The 17,037-nt window shown below is 36.3% G+C and overlaps 1 protein-coding gene across 8 annotated transcripts in view; it reads right to left on the bottom strand.

Annotated features, from left to right (window-relative positions):
* Positions 1-17,037, bottom strand: part of Luzp1 (leucine zipper protein 1) — a 106,818-nt gene that overhangs the window by 70,311 nt on the left and 19,470 nt on the right. The gene's annotated exons all lie outside the window — the stretch shown is intronic.

The following is a 17,037-nucleotide window of genomic DNA, read 5'->3' as shown; positions in this document are numbered from 1 at the left end:
CTTTAACATATAATTAGTCCAAAAGTGATGCATAGAATACTATAGGACCCAGAAATTGAATAATTAATACAAGATATATTGACAAAGTGGTAAGGAACAAGTAAAACTACTCAAGGTCAAAAGAACTTCCAATCCAGCATAGGCCAAGTTCCCCCTTTTTAAAAACAGCCTTGAGCTCAGAAAAGAAAGACAACATATTATGGAACCCAGCATCTGTTCAGCACAACACAAACAGACCCAATCTTTCAGCCTCATCCAGACAAAATCTACAATGGGAAACTAACCCACAGAATTAGAGCATATAATATATCTGAAAAGGGCTTTTCTAAGCTCATGAAGATACTGAAAATACATTCTTTCAAGTAAAAATGATGATGCAGGAAATGAAAAGGGTTAGTTTAGCTTGCAACTTAATCCCACTACTGTTTTTCCTTCCTTTATCTAACCACTTTACTTCCACATGCAGAAGGGATTCACATGAATTTTCCATCACATAGAATATTAAAAACGTCTACTCAAGGGTCAAGATTTTTTTTTAAATTAATGTTTTTACTATTTCATGAAGGATATTTCTAAGCAAAACTGACATTTTTGTTTTACAACAAGTGCAACATGAAACATAATTATTGCTAATACAGTTCTATTGCCTTGGTTTGTGCTACATAAAGCAGCAACTTTATCCACCATTGATTGCTTTTCTATTGTTAGAACAAATGTTACCAAAAGTGAAAAAGGCAAATAATGTCTTAGTATTGTGGTAATAGTTTTGACCCTGTAGACTACCTTACAGGGCCTCAGGAAACCCCACAAATCAACAGATAATCAATGATGTAGGTGAAAGGTATATGGGTGTTTGTAATACTATCCATTCAACTGTTTTTAGAAATTTTTTAAATAATTGAAGGGGAAAAAAAAGAAATCATGAAAACCCCTCGTCTACTTTTAAAAATAAAGAAAAACACCCTCCTTAATATTAATGAATAAATGACACAGCAATGTTCTTACAAAAAAAAAAACAACCAACCACAATAACATCAGTAGTAGAAATTTCCAGGCTTTATCAACCAATGAAGGCCCAGTACAAAAACTCAAGGTTTGTTTCAAGAAGAATCCATTTATAAGGAGCTGTTCACAACAAAGCAAAGACAGATATGGATTCTAGGCAAAGAGATCCAAAAACTCCATAGAGAAAAATATCTGCAAATCTTATATGCACAACACTACTATCCAAAATATACAGAGAATTCTTAAAACTGAATCACACAAACAGACCCCCGACTCCAGACAATTACTGGTTCAGGACCTTTCCATTGTCCTATTAGAATATCCTTCCAAAGTACCTTGGGCTTATGTACATTTTTTGGACACATATGCCTTTCTGCAGCACTAAGCCCTGATGAATTCAAATTTAAAAAGGTAAAAAGGGTTATTTTAAGTTTATCTTTGGGGAATATATACCCCTTCCCAATTCCTTCTTTTTGCTTTAATAAGTATATTTTAATAGTTTGATGAGCTCTTTCAACTATGCCTTGTCCCTATGGATTGTATGGGATTCCTATTATATGAGTAATGCCAAATGGGAGCAAAATTATTTAAAAGAATAGAAGTATAACCAGGGGCATTATCTGTTTTTAACTGTTTTGGAACGCCCACAGTGACAAAATTTTGTAAGCAATGAGCTATAACATCTTTACTTTTTTCTCCGGCATGAAGGGAGCCCATCAAAAATCCAGAAGAAGTATCAACTGTAACATGCAAATATTTTAAATTTCCAAATTCTGGCAAGTGTGTGACGTCCATCTGCCAAATATGGTTAGGTATCAGTCCTCTAGGATTGACTCCAAGATCAACTTGTGGTAAAAAGGTCACACAATTTTGACATTGTTTTATTATTTGTCTAGCTTGTTCCTTAGTAATTTTAAAACGCTTTTGTAAAGTATTAGCATTGACATGGAACCTTTTATGAAAATTTGTAGTTTTCTAGTGTAGAGAAAATATGTATGTCATGTGTAGTTTTATCTGCTAAATCATTGCCCAAACTAAGGGCTCCAGGCAATCCTGTATATACCCTGATATGTCCTATAAAGAATGGATCTTTTCTGTCCCAGATTAGACTTTGTATAGTGGAAAGCAAAGAGAAAACAATAGAGGAAGGGGAAATCCTACCAGCATCTTCAAGGGATACTATAGCATTAACTATATACTGACTATCGGAAAATAAATTAAATACAGAATCTTTAAACATCACAAAAGCCTGTAATACTGCCTTAAGCTCTACCTTTTGAGCTGATTGTTTGGGTACTAAAAATGTAAAAGTTTGATCATGTGTAACTATTACTGCTGTACCATTATTTGAATCATCAGTGAATACATGATGGGTGTTTTTCTTGTCATTTTTGGAAAAACTACAGGATGCTTAGACCAAAAAGACAACAAAGGATTAGATGGTAAGTGGTTATCAAATGAAACATTAGATTTGCACATGATTATTGCCCAAGTATTTAACTCATTAGCTAACTCATCAATTTGATTCATAGTATATGGAGTAATAATTTTATTGGGAGAAATTCCAAACACTCCCTTTGCTGCTTTTATTCCTTTGAGTATTAATTGTCCTACAGCCTCAGGATACCTAGTAAGAATAGTGTTAGGAGAATAAGATAAATGTATCCATAATAATGGACCTTCTTGCCAAAATACTCCTGCAGGAATATTTTTTGTTGGTAGTACAATAAATAATAAAGGCAAACATATCAATTCTATCCAAATGCATATTTTCCATATATGTTTCAATGATTTTTAATGCCTTTCTTGCTTCAGGCGTTAACATGCGGGGTGAATTTGGATCTGATGGACCTTTTAGAATATCAAATAAAGGTCCCAACTCTCCTGTTGGTATACCTAGATAAGGCCTTATCCAATGTATGTCTCCTAATAACTTTTGAAAGTCATTAAGTGATTTGAGTTGATCGACTCGTATTTGAATTTTTGGTGGACGGACCATGGTTGAGGATAATAGAACTCCTAAATAATTAATTGGAAAATTTAATTGTACTTTATCTATTGCTATCTCTAGATTATAATTTTTTAATAAGTTTGTAAGTGTGGCATAACATTCTATAAATGTGTTTTTATCTTTGTGTGCTAATAATACATCATCCATATAGTGAAATGTTTGTAGTTCAGGATTTTGATTTCTAAGTGGCTGGATTGCTTTGTTAACATAAATTTGACACAGAGTTGGGCTGTTAGCCATCCCTTGAGGGAGTACTTTCCATTCATATCTCTGATCAGGACCTTCATGATTCAGTGCAGGGATAGTAAATGCAAAACATGGACTATCCTCAGGATGAATTGGAATTGGAAAAAAACAATCTTTAATATCTATAACTAAAACATACCAGGTTTTTGGCAAAGCAGACAATTGAGGAATCCCTGATTGAGCAGGTCCCCTAATAGCCATCTCACTATTAATGGCTCTTAAATCTTGCAATAATCTCCATTTACCAGATTTCTTTTTGATGACAAAAAATGGGAGTATTATGGGGAGATACAGAAGGCTGTATATGTCCTTCCGCTAATTATTGTTTGACCAGGTCATGGGCTACTTCTATCTTTTCTTTAGTCAGGGGCCACTGAGGAATCCATACTGGTCTTTCTGATTTCCAAGTAATTTTTATTGTCTCAGTGGCCCTCTCTGAAAATCCAACCCATGTTTGTCTGTTCCTTGATCTATTTCTATTAGTACTGCTATACCTTGTTCTTGTTTTTCTAATCTTTTTCCTTTCCTAAAACCTTGTCTAGTCATAATAGTGGGTGCATTTTGGTTGATGTTATTTGTTAATGTTAAACCTAATTGATCTAGGACATCTCGTCCCCATAAATTTATAGGAACATGATCCAATACATATGGCTGTATAGTTCCTTCACATCTTTCAGGATCCTTCCAATCTAATACCATTGCACTTCTATGGGGATTAGTCGCCACTCCTAGGCCTCAAAGTGTTTGAGTGGCTTGTTGTAATGGCCAATGTTTTGGCCATTCTTGACGAGAGAGGATGCTAAGGTCTACACCTGTATCCAGTAGCCCATTAAATTCATGTCCTTGAATATTTAGTTTTAGAACGGGGCGAGAATCTAAATTTAAAGAAAGCATAGCCCAATCTACACCTGTGGAGCCTAATCCCTTGGAACCTCTTTCTACAGTACAACTGGGAAATTTATCATGTAGGCTGTGCTATTCTATCTCCTGGTGAAATTACTGATATACCCTTTGGAGAACAGGCTATAATTTTTATTTCACCTTCATAATCGGGATCAATTACCCCTGGACTTATCATAAGTCCTTTTAGAGTTGAAGAGCTGCATCCCAATAATAAGCCTACTGTTCCTTTGGGAAGAGGTCCTTTTACCCCTGTGGGAATGATTTGAACTCCCATCTCTGGAGTTAGTACTGCTCAAAGATTCCCCAAAGATAAACTTAAAATAACCCTTTTTACTCAACTTTTTAAATTTGGATTCATCAGGGCTAAGTGCTGCAGAAAGGCATATGTGTTCAAAAAATGTACATAAGCCCAAGGTACTTTGGAAGGATATTCTAACAGGACAATGGAAAGGTCCCAACCCAGTAATTGTCTGGAGTCGGGGGTCTATTTCTGTGTTTCCACAGGGAGACCAGCAGCCGATTTTGATTCCAGAAAGATTAACTAAAGCAATTTCTACAGACCAAAAAGAAGATGATTTGGCTCAAATCCACAACAACCGATATCCAAAACTCCAGTTTGGCTATTCTTACATCTGCGACAGAACCAGGATGCTTTTTTCAATATCTATTTTATTATTGCCCTTTCCCATATCATGAAGTTCTATTTTGTTTTTTGAGCTCATACAGACCTAGGTTAATGTTTTGCTGATCAGTTCTATTTTTTTTACTATAGAGTTTTTAAACATTGCAATGGAGATTTCACCTGTAAAAAGTTATAAGGCCTTTACTATTATGTTATGTGTTGTATGTACTATATTATGTGTGCACACTTGTGTTTTGTTATACGTTTGAATGTACGTATGTCCATATATATGATGAGCGCTCATGAAAAAATGGATCCAAATATTTTTTTTCACGTGATTTAAATGGTTTAATTTAAATTGGGTAAACAGCTGTTGAGGATTGTTTTAATATATGAACAAAAAAGGAGGTTAACAGATCTGTTTGTTTACTTTCACCTTTCCTTTTCATTATATTTAATAATTCTATTGAAGATAAGGTACATTGTTAAGAAAATTGTTTTCTAAAAAAAAAAAAAAGAAAAGAAAAGAAAATTGTTTTCTTTTAGTGCCTTCTGGAATGTTATATAATTTTTTCTTTAGCCATTATTGCCAGAATTCCTATCTTCATCCCAGTGCCAGTGAAGACAAAAATAAAACTAATCTACAGCTTCTGCAATAGCCATCATTGAACTGCTTGCAAAACTTGCCTGGACTATGTATCACTTGTATGCATTGTGAACTCACTTGTATGCATTGTGAACTATCTGTTGGTGCAGCGACTTGTGGTAGTGTTGGGGTATTTATGCTGATGGTGTCATCGGTGGTACAATTTTTCCTAAAGGAGCCATCACTGAACTGCTTGCAAAACTTGCCAGAACTCAAATGTATGCATTGTGAACTATGTGTTGGTGCTGCTACTTGTGGTAGTGTTGGGGTATTTTTGCTGATGATGTCATCAGTGGTACAATTTTTCCAAAAGGAGCCATCAATTGGCTTGGTGTATCTTCCTCCCTTCTGCTTGTCATGGTTGTTCACCTAAAATTTGGGGGCCAACAGAGGTGAGGTAAAGAACCTCACCCCCCACCCCCCGCTGATACAAAGACCTATCCACAGGCGTGGCTGTATACTGGACCGTAGTCAGTGACGGGTAAGATCCAATTTCAATGGTACCAACCTAAGACAGGAGGCTGACACCTTGAGGTCAGCTCATCTGATAACGGGTATGGAACATATGTACTATTGGACAACCTAAGGCAGGCACGGTCCCTAAGCCACATCCTTGTTGTTTAAACAGAGAGGGGGAGATGTTGAGAGCCACAGCCAAAGGGACCCCAGCAAACTTCCAGCTGCCAGCAAACTTCCAGCTGCCAGCTGATGAGTGGCTCACAGCAACCCCAGCAAACTTCCAGCTGCCAGCAAACTTCCAGCTGCCAGCTGATGATTGGCTCACAGCAGCCCCAGCAAACTTCTAGCTGCCAACTGATTGGCTCCTCTGCGGTGATGCTCATTGGGCTGTTTCCCCGCCCTTTCAGACCATGGAGCTGCTCATTGGGGGACTTTTTTGGCTCCGCCCACGTGACCTAGCCAATCGGCCTCAAGAGCAGGAGGAGTGGGGGAGGTTGAGAGGCTTGTGGGAAGCGGGTGGTGGCAGTTGGGCTCTGAAAGTTTTTCCTGAGGAGCTGTGTAGTTTGTTGTGTGTGGTTCTAAAATAAAGTTCGTTTCTTTTGACAAGTGGCTCCTGAATTGTGCCCAGCCAGACTGCGGCATTAACCACTATGGAAATATGTATGAAGATTCCTCAAAAGATTAGGCATAGGGGCTGGGGTTGTGGCTCAGTGGTAAAGTGCTCACCTAACATGCAAGAGGCACTGGGTTTGATCCTCAGCACCACATAAATGTAAAATAAAAATATTGTGTCCACCTACAACTTTAAAAAGAAAATTAAAGATTAGGCATAGAACCAACATATGACCCCAGCTATACGACTCCTCGGTATTTATCCTAAAGAATTAACATGGTCATACTATAGTGATACCCATGTTTATTACATCACAATTCACAAAGCCAAACTACAGAACCAGCCTAGGTGACTATCAATGAATAAATGGATAATGATTACACACACACACACACACACACACATACACATACACATATACATACACACACACACACACACACACAGAGTTTTATTCAGTGGTAGAGCACCCCTGCGTTAAACCTCCAGTTATACACACACATACACACACACACACACAAAAAAAAAAAAAAAAAACCCTAGGGTTTTCATGTGCTAGACTATCTATTATTTTAGATAGATAAATATCTATCTATTTATTTTACATTATATTTTACAACAAACCTGAGATAAATACAAATATTCCCATTCCACTCCCAAAAGGTTAGTGTAACAATTCACAATACTACATCCATGCATTGTTAAGTATTATAAATTTGTCATCTCATTTAATCCTTCCAAAACCCCAAAGAACTAGGTATTTATTACTCTTTCTAGAAAACAGACACTCAGGGAAGCTAAGCCAATTTTTTTCGTGGGGGAGGCTACTAGGGATTGAACTCAGGGACATCAACCACTGAGCCACATCCCCAGCCCTATTTTGAATTTTATTTAGCGACAGGATCTCACTGAGTTGCTTAGCACCTCGCTTTTGCTGTGGCTGGCTTTGAAATCATGATCCTCAGCCTCCGGAGCCACTGGAATTACAGGTGTGCACCACTACACCCAGCAGAAGCTAAACAGTTTGCTCAGGGTTGCACTGGTTATTAAAAGGCAGAACTGGAATTAAATCCAGAGCTGCCAATCCTAAAACTCTTTTCACTAAAATATATTACTTTGTCTATCTTCAATCTTATTTAATCTAATAAAATAAGACTTCAATTCTTGTACTCCCTGCAATAGCCAGCAGCTAGTACCATAATAGTCCCTTACATGGAGAGGTACGATATTTAGTCAGCTTTTTCGTTGCTGTGACCAAAAAACCTGACAATAACAATTTTAAGAGGAAAAGTTTATTTTGGGGCTCACAATTCCAGAGGTCTCAGTCCACAGACAGCTAGCTCCATTGTTTGGGGCCCAAAGAGAAACAGAACATCATGGGGATAAAGCGTGGCAGAGGTAAGTGGTACAGGACATGACCACACGGTATCAGAAAGACTCCCCTCATCACAGAGAAAGTATATATCCCAAAGGTATGCCCTTGATGACCCACCTCCTCCAGCTACACCCTACCTGCCTACAGTTACCAGTTAACCCTTATCAGAGGATTGACGCACTTGATTAAGTTAAGGCTCTCATACCCAATCCTTTCAAATCTAAGCTTTCTGACAATGTCTCATACATGAGCTTTTGGGAGATACCCTGAATCTAAACCATAACAAATACACATTTAGTGAAGACACTGTTTCTATGTACTGGACATAAGGAAGGAAAGGCTACAGTTGGAGAAATGCAAGCCAAAAGAAACCCCAACACAAGGTGACTCCTCAAAAACTCTCACCAGGCACAGTGCACAACTATAATCCCATTGACTAGGGAGGCTAAGGCAGAAGGATCACAAATTCAAGGCCAGCATTAGCAACTTAGCAAGACCCTGTCTCAAAATTAAAAATTTAAAAACATGGAGCTGGAGCTGCGACTCAGGGGTACAGCACTTGCCTGGCATGTGTGAGGCCCTGGGTTCAATCCTCGCACTGCATATAAAAAAACAAAATAAGAGATCCATTGACAACTAAAAAATATCTTTAAAAAAATTTTAAAAACAAAACAGGATTGGGGATGTAGGACTGTGGTAGAACATCACTGAGTTTAATCCCCAGTACCACAAAAATAGCCCTCTTTCTAAAAAAAAAAAAAAAATAGCCCTCTTTAAGAAGTTAAAAAGAGGGCTGGGATTGTGGCTCAGTGGTAGAGCGCTCACCTAGCACATGCAAGGCTCTGGGTTTGATCCTCAGCACCACATAAAAAATAAATAAATAAAATCAAGGTATTGTGTCCAACTACAACTAAAAGTAAATATTAAAAAAAAGTTAAAAAGAAGAGGGGGAACCATCCTGAAATGTCCCTTGCCCAGAAGAAAGATTGGGTATATCAAAAGAATGCAAACTTCTTCAGAACTCAAGAACGGGCTGCTGAGAACTAAATCATAACAGTTTTTTAAGAAGACTTTCAGATGAAAACAATAAATAAACTTATTGAGCAAGCAAAAATAAATAAATAAGCCTCTTTTCCTCTTCAGGTTTTCCAAGGGCTATGGAAGAGCTTCCAGTGCTACAGTGTACTAGCCTATAGGAGAGATACAAAGAAAAAATATCTTCAGAAATGTAAAGAGTAAATCTAGCCAAGTTCTATTTACAGCAATGCAGAAATCATGCAGTACACACTGCAGTAAAATCTGATGCCAACAGCTAAGAGGTATAAGCAGCATAGGCTTTTTTTTTTTTTTAAGCCTAGAAGCACTTACATTCTAAAAATGCTTCTAAAGGACTGCAGGAAACTAACATAGCAGAAAAGAATGGGGTTCAGCTGAAGCACTTCAAGAGTTAAAGACATGGAAAAACTTTATGATTTAACAAATAAATCATACTGGGAGTTCATTGCCTCTCCCGACATTTTGCCTTCCCCCAACTCCCAAGTAAAAAAGCTAAGCTGTTTTCCCAGTTCCCAACAAATGTAATATCCTTCAAATGTAATATCTTCTCAGCTTTCTAGATTGCTAGACTAGAACACAGACATGACACAGAAACATCCTCCCTACCTTCCCTCCAACAGCAAGAAGAGAATCAAAGACCAGAAGAAAAGAGTAGTAGGGAGTGATCTCTCTCATTTAAAATAGCATAGGTTATAAGAGGTGACTACTACAATACTCATCCCAAACTTTTTGTTCCCCTTCCCTCTTTCAGATTAGGGTTAAGTAATCTTTTAAATTTTATTCCTTTTAATTTTGTTCTTGTGTCCTTACACAAGTTCCTTCATGGATTTCTTTTTTGTAACAGACTCTAGACCCTATCTTTTTCACAGGAATGTTATCTGAAGAACATGTTAAAGTACCTGAAAAACCTAAAAGCACAATGATAGGTAACACTGTGTCATTCTAAGCTCTTTGCTCCAACTAATTTGTTAATGCCTCACAACTCCATGAGACTTATACTATTAAAATAATTTTTTCAGATGAGTAAACTGTGGCCCAAAGAAATAAAGTTCCTTTCCCAAGTTTACACAAATATTGCACAATCAGAATTTAAAACACAGGGCACTTGGGTCAATAAATTTCAGTATATGTTACTAAATTGATATATATGTAATATGTAGTGAAAATTGTATTAGACTATTACAGCACATGGCTTAAGGAAACAAAAAAAAACAATAACACCTAATTGAACATTCAAAAAATATTTAAATTCTACTTTATTCCTATGATATCCCATTCTAATTAAATATTCTCATAGTTAATTATATCATATTCCATTATCTTTATGCATTCTAAGATTAAAATGTGACAGATAATTTATGGGTAAGAACTCTGGAGTCACACAGACCTAGTCACACAATGTCATTTAATAACAGGATGGGCAAGTTTTTTAAATATTTCAATATGCATGTATAAAACAGGATTAATACCCACCACACAGAATTTAAAACTAAATACATCATAAACTTATCTCAGAATAACAGTTGGCATACAGTAAGGTGATAAACAAACATTATTAGTTACTACCTTTTTTTTTTTTTTGGACAATTTGGCTAAGTTGTTGAGAGCCTTGAAAATTACTGAGGCTGGTCTCAAACTTGGGATCCTCTTGAGTCACTGGAATTATAGGCACCCAGCTTCTTTGCCATTTTACTCATTTCCATGTAAACAAATATATAAAAAATTTTGCCCTAAAGACATCATGTAATATTGATATGGGCATATGTACATTGGATTTCACATTTTAGTGTACTCCTTGTTTGAAAATTTTCCAGTAATTTTATGATATATGTAACACTGCCACTGATGTGAGCATCTATTCTATCAATTTAAACATAGCTACACTGTATTTCTTACATGTAACTGTAATATTGCAAACCCTTACCTCTTAATACAAAACTGTCACATTTCTTCTCCTCCTTCCTCCACCCCATTCCAAATAGAGATGGTAAGTAGAGCCTCCCACAATGCTAAGAAGACATTCTATCACTGAGCCTCACTCCCAAATTGTCACATTTCTGACTGCACTAGTAAAGTAAGTTTTAAAGTCACTGTGTACAACGTTTTATCAAAATACCTCTAGCTAAAGTGGTAGTTATTTTCTTAGAAATTATTTACTTTCTCAACTAAAAAATCTCAAGGCCAAAAGGTAAAGTGACTTGCTGAAGTTTGTATAGGTAGATAATGACAAAGAACTGAACCAGAATCTTCATACTGACCCCAAAGCTCTTTATCATCATCTCACTAGACTGGATAATTCCATTTCTTATCAGAGGAAAGAATAAACATCTGAGGACAAAAATAACTCAAATCTCTAAAGGTTAGAAAAAAAATTCAGGAAGCAAGTCTTCAAAGATCATTAATGTGGCACAACAACAACAATAAAAAAAAATGTGGCATTACTCAGTACTATTTCCTTTTTGAAAACTCATGTCAACTCAAAAACTTGCTCTTGGGCTAGGGCTGTAGCTCAGTGGTACAGTGCTTGCCTAGCACTGGGTAAGGCACTGGGTTCAATCCTCAGCAATACATAAAAACTAAATGAATAAAATAAAGGTATTATGTCCATCTACAACTTAAAAAAAAAAAACTTAAACATTAATAAAGGCTGGGCATGGCACCACCTATAATCCCAGCAACTTGGGATGCTGAGACAGAAGGATCACAAGTTTGAGGCCAGCTTCAGAAATTTAGCAAGACCCTGTTTCAAGATTTAAAAAAAAAAAAATTTAAAGGGGCAGAGCTGGGAATGTAGCTCAGTGGTAGAGCACCCCTAGTTTCAATCCCCAGTACTCCTCTCCAAAAAAATCATCTTAATAACAAACTCCAAGGACTGTCATAGTACAATGCTATTATAACACAATGCTACTATAGCAAACGCACCTGAAAATAAACTTAGAAATTCTATGATATTGAGATTCTCATTGTTATTTTTGCAGTGATAGAATCTAATCTTTTTTCAGAAATAGCTTTCCACAAAAACTATACTAAAATAAAAGATAACAAAATTTTTCTCAGTAAGACCACTATCTGACATTAAGCTTTCCCAAAAAATTTTAGAGCATTTCAATTCTAACTGGAGTTTAGCAAAAACTCACATCATTCTTTCAAGTCTGAACTGAAAAACAGACTATTTTTTATATTTCATAGTTTTTAATCATAATCAAACAGAAGCATGCAATCTATTTTATATTCAAGCCACAACAAGATCAGACAGGAAGAGAGAGAACAGGAAGACTGGCAAGTCAAATCAATTATTTACTTAAAAGTCCACAGGGTACAGAGCTCTATAAGATGCACAGTGCCAACCTGTTCCACCCCTTCCCTCCTAGTTAGTACAGGCCATGAGATGAGGACCAGAGTCCAACAAATAGCAAAGTGCTAGGCAAAAGGGCCTTACCAAGCTAGATAGAGCCACATACATTCCTTTTATTATTTTTCTTTCTTTTTCCAAACTAGAGATTGAACAACCCAGGCAAACTCTATTACTGAGCTATAACCCCAGCCCTTATTATTTTTTTGAGACAGGGTCTTGCTAAAAATTGCTGAGGCTGGTCTCAAACTTGTGATCCTCCTGCCTCAGCCTCCCAAGTCACTGGGATTAAAGGCATGCCCCACCTTACTCACTTGGCTCAAACATTTCTAACTCCTAGTTAAAGAACAGAAGTTCAAGGAGGAGGAGGATCAACAGCTTAAATATTGCACAGACATGAAGGACTATGAAAGTGCCTAAGTACACGGACAGTGGATCTTCTGAAAGTGCATTTACAGTAAAGTATCGGGGACAGAAACAAGACAGGAGAAATGTTGAAGAATGAGAAGAAAGTAAAAGAAAAAGCTACATACTGAATGTTCTTAATGGTAGAGGGCTTTTATTGATTTATTTGAGAATAGAAGAGACTTCAGAAAGGGGGGAGGAACCTGGGGTTATGGCTCAGCAGTAGAGTGCTTGTCTAGCACGTTCAAGGTGCTGGATTCAATCCTCAGCACCACATAAAAATAAATTAATTAATTAGAGATATTATGTCCAACTACAACTAAAAACAAAATATTTAAAAAAAAAAGAAAGGAAGGACTCAAAGAATGAAGCTACATATACAAGTGAGAAAGATAGTAATTGATTAAGAGTGAAATACTGGGGCTGGGGTTGTGGCTCAGCGGTAGAGCACAAGCCTTGCATGTGCAAGGCCCTGGGTTCGAACTTCAGCACTACATAAAAATAAATAAATAAAGTAAAGGTACTGTGTCCAACTAAAACTTAAAAAATAAATAAATATTTAAAAAAGAGAGCGTGAGATACTAAACAAAGTGAATTCTAGGGAAGGGAATACAATAAAGACAACTGATCCATGTGGGTCATGGAAGTCATCAAAGCATCAGAAATGGGGGACAGTAGATGGTTAAGGACTTTGAAATATTAGAAGCTGTACAAAAAAAAAAGCACAACTCCTTTCTTATCCAAGGAGTTAAGGAGTATTCATATAGCAAAAATAGAATAGTGACATTACAGAAAACCCTTACTGTAAGTTACTAGTTAGAAGATGAAGGAAATGTTGGAAGAAAAGATTTGAACCTAGGACTTTGCTCACACTTGTACACAGGTTCTACCAGACACAGAAGAAACAGATGGTAAGGTAAAGGGACATTAGGAATGAGGTGCAAGTGGGTGGGGCAGAGGTTTATAATAAGGAGGCAATTACAGTAGACAGAACTTTGAAGTAATTTTCAACAGCAAAGATGAAGAAGAGTAAACTAAAGAACTATATTGTTGCAGAGGACAGAGATAATTAAAGGAGACATACGAAAACAGTATTAGATGCTATAACAACAAGCATTTGGCACTAATGAATCCAACATTTTCAAGTGAAATGATCTTTAAAATTCACTTTCTCAGAAGTTGAACCCTGAAACATCCTTTATTTTCATTTGTGAAGACTAGAAATTTGCTGAACTGCCAACAGTTTATGTTTGTTTTTTGAACTGGATGATATTATTATTATTATTATTATTATTATTATTATTAGTGCTGAGGATTTAACCCCAAAGCACTTTTACCACTGAATAACATCCCAGCCCTTTTTTTTTTTTTTTTTTGAGACAGAGTCTCATTAAGTTGCTTAGAGTCTCACTAAATTGCTGAGGCTGGCCTTGAAATTGTGATCCTTGGGCTGGGGATGTGGCTCAAGCAGTAGCGCAATCGCCTGGCATGCGTGCGGCCCGGGTTCAATCCTTAGCACCACATACAAACAAAGATATTGTGTCCGCCGAAAACTGAAAAATAAATATAAAAAAAAAAATTCTCTCTCTCTTAAAAAAAAAAAAAGAAAGAAATTGTGATCCTCCTGCCTCAGCCTCCTGAGTTGCTGGGATTACAGAGGTGCACCACTGGACTTTTTGGGGGGGCAGGGGGGACAGTGCTAGGGATTGAACCCAGGGCCTTGCACACTGGACATTTGTTTTTAAATAAAAAGGATAAATACAAAAGGATAGAAGGGACTTTATCTGACTAATAAATGAATACTATATGACTAGAACTAGTCTATAGATCAAACTTGGTCTTTTTAAGCCCCCCTTTTTCATACATAGTATACAAAAACCGAGAGCACCAAGTTATATCTGGGTAGCACTTCACTGACTTGTATTGCTTTCTAATCAGTTATCTCAACTGACTCATTCTTTATTCCTATTATTATGATGTCTAATCCAAGGATAGAGTACTAGAAAGAACACAGGCTTTGAAAGAAAAATCTAGAATCTTACCTCTACCATTCTTCCCAGGAATATTTCTTAAAATATCTAAGATGAGCTTCACTTTTCTTTTCTATAAAGCAAGAATAATAGAACCTATTCATGAGGCACTTGTAAAGACTGAAGTGTTAATACATATCAAGGACCTACTCCACAGTAGATGCTAAAGAAATGGTAGATAATATATTCTACTGTAACATACAGCAATGACAGAGAAAAATAGAAGATTTACTTAATTAACATTAACATAAACTAAGCCATCAAGTTTTTTTTTTTAAAAAAAAAAGAAAGAAAGAGAGAGAGAATTTTTTTTAATATTTATTTTTTAGTTTTCGGCAGACACAACATCTTTATTTGTATGTGGTGCTGAGGGTCGAACTCAGCGCCACGCGCATGCCAGGCAAGCACGCTACCGCTTGAGCCACATCCCCAGCCCTGCCATCAAGTTTTTAAATATTTATTTTTTAGTTGTAGTTGGACACAGTATCTTTATTTTATTTATTTATTTTATGTGGTGGTGAGGATCAAACCCAAGGCCTCCCACATGCTAGGCAAGTGCTCTACTGCTCAGCCACAATCCCAGCCCCTGAACCACAATTTATTGCTACACTTGTAATAAGTGTATTAATAGACATAGGACAAATTCTGTTTAAAAAAATCCTAAAGTAACAAAAATATCCCCAAAATTTCACTCCACTTCCAGTTAATCTAACAAACAATGATGATATTAATTACAGTATAATTTTATATATAATGTTTAGTGGTTTGAAATGTAGTATGTTTTTTTCCAATTGAGTGTTTCCAAAATAAATAAAACCTTTTAATTTCCAGATTAATTACAGGGCAATTTCAGACAATTTCAACATTTCTCAAATAAATGGTGTTTAAAAAAGAAAAGAAAAAACACTTGGATGTAGAGTAATGTAGTTGGCAGAGAATAAGGATAATAGAAGCTATGTCCTCCCCCTCACCTTCCCTAATTTCAGTTAACTAGTATCACAAATAATTCCCAGTTTTACCAATCTCATAAAAATCTTAAAGTTACCTTCTTTCTCTATATCATCAATCTCTTCCTTCTTCAAAATATCCAATATATTCCCCCAGTTTGATTTTTTTTCCCCCCACTCCATTCCCTAATCATACCCTGACAGTATTCACATCTGAATTTCTGAAAAATTCCTTACCTGGCCTCCTTTCCAATAATCTACATAACACCTCTTGATTAATCAGACTATAATTCCAAGTATATCAAGTCATTGCCCAATTTATAAACAATGGTCCCCAAATGTTGGCAAGATCAAGTCTAAATTCTTTAGTGTAAATATTTTTTTAAATATTTATTTTTTTAGTTGTAGTTGATCACGATACCTTTATTTTATTTATTTATGTTTGAGGATTGACCCCAGGGCCTCACATGTGCGAGTTGAGTGCTGTACTGCTGAGCCACAACCCCAGCCCATCTTTAGTGTAATTATTAATGCTGTTTACAGCCTAAGTGAACATCACCTCATTAATTTTATCTCCTGCTAGACCATAACCTAAACTGCATTATCAAATCAGACAAATATTCTCATTCAATCACTAACACAGACTTATTCCAAACTTTGCCCTGGCCTGGAAAACCATCCTTTTCCTTTCCGTCTATTCATATCCTATCCATTCATCATTGTAAAACACAGACTGCCTCCATGAAGCCCTCACACACTTCAGTCCAGACTAATCTTAGTAAACTATAAACTGTCATATTTTGTCATAACTAGTACCATGAAACAAGACCTCTTAGAGCAGTCACTCTAGTCCATGGCATTTTCACTAAAGAATACCAGCATTTTTCATGAGGCTCAATGATTCAAAATTAAAAACTCCTTTAATCTGACATGATACCCTTTATCTGTTTTTAAATGTTCTGTCTTTTATAAAATGGTGATATTAGATGAGAGTTGTTCTTCATTTTCATGCTCTTATTTGGAAAATAAAAAGTTCTTGAAATATATCTGGTTTAGAAAACCCAAGCACAGGAACAGTATGCTAGCCTTCATCTCTTGTTTTGGCTTATATGGTTCAATATTGTTATGGAACTGTTGCAAAAACTAAGTACTGTCTCCCCAAATAGAATTTTAAATTTCTTATGAACAAGGCTAAATACGGCACATCCTTCATCTTTTTGTTTTCTCTATATTAACTAGCCCTGGGTTGAATACAAAACAAGTACTATAAACTAAACAAAATTAATGAAATTCATGGCTTTTAAATCTAATGCGAAACTGACCAAAATGTAACTCAGGGCCAGTATGCCTTGTCTCCTCTCCACAGG

Source organism: Callospermophilus lateralis, chromosome 7 (genome assembly GCF_048772815.1).
Source record: "Callospermophilus lateralis isolate mCalLat2 chromosome 7, mCalLat2.hap1, whole genome shotgun sequence".
Classification (NCBI taxonomy): Eukaryota; Metazoa; Chordata; class Mammalia; order Rodentia; family Sciuridae; genus Callospermophilus; species Callospermophilus lateralis.
The sequence above is the reverse complement of the archived record's forward strand: the minus strand, read 5'-3'. Positions and strand labels throughout refer to the sequence as shown.